The sequence below is a fragment of the Triticum aestivum genome, chromosome 3D (genome assembly GCF_018294505.1).
Source record: "Triticum aestivum cultivar Chinese Spring chromosome 3D, IWGSC CS RefSeq v2.1, whole genome shotgun sequence".
Taxonomy (NCBI): Eukaryota; Viridiplantae; Streptophyta; class Magnoliopsida; order Poales; family Poaceae; genus Triticum; species Triticum aestivum.
The window spans coordinates 211,764,521-211,769,590 of NC_057802.1; positions in this window are offsets into that span (position 1 = coordinate 211,764,521).

The window sequence follows — 5,070 nt, forward strand, 5'->3', positions numbered from 1 at the left end:
CTCGATCCGTGCCAACCCAACAGACACTTTCGGAGATACCCGTAGTGCACCTTTATAGTCACCCAGTTATGTTGTGACGTTTGGCACACCCAAAGCACTCCTACGGTATCCGGGAGTTGCACGATCTCATGGTCTAAGGAAAAGATACTTGACATTGGAAAAGCTCTAGCAAACGAAACTACACGATCTTTTATGCTATGCTTAGGATTGGGTCTTGTCCATCACATCATTCTCCTAATGATGTGATCCCGTTATCAATGACATCCAATGTCCATAGTCAGGAAACCATGACTATCTGTTGATCAACGAGCTAGTCAACTAGAGGCTTACTAGGGACACGTTGTGGTCTATGTATTCACACATGTATTACGATTTCCGGATAATACAATTATAGCATGAATAATAGACAATTACCATGAACAAAGAAATATAATAATAACCATTTATTATTGCCTCTAGGGCATATTTCCAACAGTCTCCCACTTGCACTAGAGTCAATAATCTAGTTACATTGTGATGAATCGAACACCCATTGCGTCCTGGTGTTGATCATGTTTTCCCCTAGGGAGAGGTTTAGTCAACGGATCTGCTACATTCAGGTTCGTGTGTACTTTACAAATATCTATGTCTCCATTTTGAACACTTTCACGAATGGAGTTGAAGCGACCCTTGATATGCCTGGTCTTCCTGTGAAACCTGGGCTCCTTCGCAAGGGCAATGGCTCCAGTGTTGTCACAGAAGAGAGTCATTGGGCCCGACGCATTGGGAATCACCCCTAGGTCGGTAATGAACTCCTTCATCCAGACTGCTTCCTGTGCTGCCTCCGAGGCTGCCATGTACTCCGCTTCACATGTAGATCCTGCCACGATGCTTTGCTTGCAACTGCACCAGCTTACTGCTCCTCCATTCAAAATATACACGTATCCGGTTTGTGACTTCGAGTCATCCAGATCTGTGTCGAAGCTAGCGTCGACGTAACCCTTTACGACGAGCTCTTCGTCACCTCCATAAACGAGAAACATATCCTTAGTCCTCTTCAGGTACTTCAGGATATTCTTGACCGTTGTCCAGTGTTCCTTGCCGGGATTACTTTGGTACCTTCCTACCAAACTTACGGCAAGGTTTACATCAGGTCTGGTACAAAGCATGGCATACATAATAGACCCTATGGCCGAGGCATAGGGGATGACACTCATCTCTTCTATATCTTCTGCCGTGGTCGGGCATTGAGCCGTGCTCAATTGCACACCTTGCAATACAGGCAAGAACCGCTTCTTGGACTGATCCATATTGAACTTCTTCAATATCTTGTCAAGGTATGTACTCTGTGAAAGACCAATGAGGCGTCTTGATCTATCTCTATAGATCTTGATGCCTAATATATAAGCAGCTTCTCCAAGGTCCTTCATTGAAAAACACTTATTCAAATAGGCCTTTATACTTTCCAAGAATTCTATATCATTTCCCATCAATAGTATGTCATCCACATATAATATGAGAAATGCTACAGAGCTCCCACTCACTTTATTGTAAACACAGGCTTCTCCATAAGTCTGTGTAAACCCAAACGCTTTGATCATCTCATCAAAGCGAATGTTCCAACTCCGAGATGCTTGCACCAGCCCATAGATTGAGCGTTGGAGCTTGCATACTTTGTTAGCATTCTTAGGATCGACAAAACCTTCCGGCTGCATCATATACAACTCTTCCTTAAGGAAGCCGTTAAGGAATGCCGTTTTGACGTCCATCTGCCATATCTCATAATCATAGTATGCGGTAATTGCTAACATGATTCGGACGGACTTTAGCTTCACTACGGGTGAGAAAGTCTCATCATAGTCAACCCCTTGAACTTGTCGATAACCCTTAGCGACAAGTCGAGCTTTGTAGATGGTCACATTACCATCCGCGTCCGTCTTCTTCTTAAAGATCCCTATGTTTTCTATGGCTCACCGATCATCGGGCAAGTCAGTCAAAGTCCATACTTCGTTTTCATACATGGATCCTATCTCGGATTTCATGGCCTCTAGCCATTTGTCGGAATCCGAGCCCGCCATCGCTTCTTCATAGTTCGAAGGTTCACCGTTGTCTAACAACATGATTTCCAGGACAGGGTTGCCGTACCACTCTGGTGCGGAACGTGTCCTTGTGGACCTACGAAGTTCAGTAACTTGATCTGAAGCTTCATGATCATCATCATTAACTTCCTCCCTAGTCGGTGTAGGCACCACATGAACATTTTCCCGCGCTGCGCTACTTTCCGGTTCGGAAGGGGTGACTATCACCTCATCAAGTTCCACTTTCCTCCCACTCAATTCTTTCGAGAGAAACTCCTTCTCCAGAAAGGACCCGTTCTTGGCAACGAAGATCTTGCCTTCGGATCTGAGGTAGAAGGTATACCCAATAGTTTCCTTAGGGTATCCTATGAAGACGCATTTTTCCGACTTGGGTTCGAGCTTTTCAGGTTGAAGTTTCTTGACATAAGCATCGCATCCCCAAACTTTTAGAAACGACAGCTTAGGTTTCTTCCCAAACCATAATTCATACGGTGTCGTCTCAACGGATTTCAACGGAGCCCTATTTAAAGTGAATGCGGCAGTCTCTAAAGCATAACCCCAAAATGAGAGCGGTAAATCGGTAAGAGACATCATAGATCGCACCATATCCAATAGAGTGCAATTACGTCGTTCGGACACACCATTTCTCTGAGGTGTTCCAGGCGGCGTGAGTTGTGAATCTATTCCACATTTCCTTAAGTGTGCACCAAACTCGTGACTTAAATATTCTCCACCACGATCTGATCGTAGGAATTTTATTCTCCTGTCACGTTGATTCTCAACTTCACTCTGAAATTCTTTGAACTTTTCAAAGGTTTCAGACTTGTGTTTCATCAGGTAGACATACCCATATCTACTTAAATCATCAGTGAGAGTGAGAACATAAAGATATCCTCTGCGAGCCTCAACACTCATTGGACCACACACATCGGTATGTATGATTTCCAATAAGTTGGTTGCTCGCTCCATTGTTCCGGAGAACGGAGTCTTGGTCATCTTACCCATGAGGCATGGTTCGCATGTGTCAAATGATTCGTAATCAAGAGACTCCAAAAGTCCATCTGCATGGAGCTTCTTCATGCGCTTGACACCAATGTGACCAAGGCGGCAGTGCCACAAGTATGTGGGACTATCGTTATCAACTTTACATCTTTTGGTATTCACACTATGAACATGTGTAACATCACGTTCGAGATTCATCAAAAATAAACCATTGACCAGCGGGGCATGACCATAAAACATATCTCTCAAATAAATAGAACAACCATTATTCTCAGATTTAAATGAGTAGCCATCTCGAATTAAACGAGATCCAGATACAATGTTCATGCTCAAAGCTGGCACTAAATAACAATTATTGAGGTTTAAAACTAATCCCGTGGGTAGATGCAGAGGTAGCGTGCCAACGGCGATCACATCGACCTTGGAACCATTCCCGACGCGCATCGTCACCTCGTCCTTTGCCAGTCTCCGTTTATTCCGTAGTTCCTTCTTTGAGTTACAAATATGAGCAACCGCACCGGTATCAAATACCCAGGAGCTACTACGAGTACTGGTAAGGTACACATCAATTACTTGTATATCACATATACCTTGGGTGTTGCCGGCCTTATTCTTGTCCGCTAAATATTTGGGGCAGTTCCGCTTCCAGTGACCACTTCCCTTGCAATAAAAGCACTCAGTCTTGGGCTTGGGTCCATTCTTTGACTTCTTCCCGGTAACTGGCTTACCGGGCGCGGCAACTCCCTTGCCGTCCTTCTTGAAGTTCTTCTTACCCTTGCCCTTCTTGAACTTAGTGGTTTTATTCACCATCAACACTTGATGTTCTTTTCTGATCTCCCCTTTCGCTGATTTCAGCATTGAATATACCTCGGGAATGGTCTTTTCCATCCCCTGCATATTGTAGTTCATCACAAAGCTCTTGTAGCTTGGTGGAAGCGACTGGAGGATTCTGTCAATGACCGCGTCATCCGGGAGGTTAACTCCCAGCTGAGACAAGCGGTTGTGCAACCCAGACATTCTGAGTATGTGCTCACTAACAGAACTGTTCTCCTCCATTTTACAGCTGAAGAACTTGTCGGAGACTTCATATCTCTCGACCCGGGCATGAGCTTAAAAAACCAGTTTCAGCTCCTCGAACATCTCATATGCTCCATGTTTCTCAAAATGCTTTTGGAGACCCGGTTCTAAGCTGTAAAGCATGCCGCACTGAACGAGGGAGTAATCATCAGCACGCTTCTGCCAAGCTTTCATAACGTCTTGGTTCTCTGGGATTGGAGCTTCACCTAGCGGTGCTTCTAAGACATAATCTTTCTTGGCTACTATGAGGATGAGCCTCAGGTTCCGGACCCAGTCCGTATAGTTGCTGCCATCATCTTTCAGCTTGGTTTTCTCTAGGAACGCATTGAAATTGAGGACAACGTTGGCCATTTGATCTACAATACATAGTCTAAAGATTTTAGACTAAGTTCATGATAATTAAGTTCATATAATCGAATTATTTAATGAACTCCCACTCAGATAGACATCCCTCTCGTCATCTAAGTGAAACATGATCCGAGTTTAACTAGGCCGTGTCCGATCATCACGTGAGACGGACTAGTCAAGATCGGTGAACATCTCCATGTTGATCGTATCTTCTATACGACTCATGCTCGACCTTTCGGTCCTCCGTGTTCCGAGGCCATGTCTGTACATGCTAGGCTCGTCAGGTCAACCTAAGTGTATTGCGTGTGTTCCGAGGCCATGTCTGTACATGCTAGGCTCGTCAACACCCGTTGTATTCGAACGTTAGAATCTATCACACCCGATCATCACGTGGTGCTTCGAAACAACGAACCTTCGCAATGGTGCACAGTTAGGGTGAACACTTTCTTGAAATTATTATAAGGGATCATCCTACTTGCTACCGTCGTTCTAAGCAAATAAGATGCAAAAACATGATAAACATCACATGCAATCAAATAGTGACATGATATGGCCAATATCATCATGCTCCTTTGATCTCCATCTT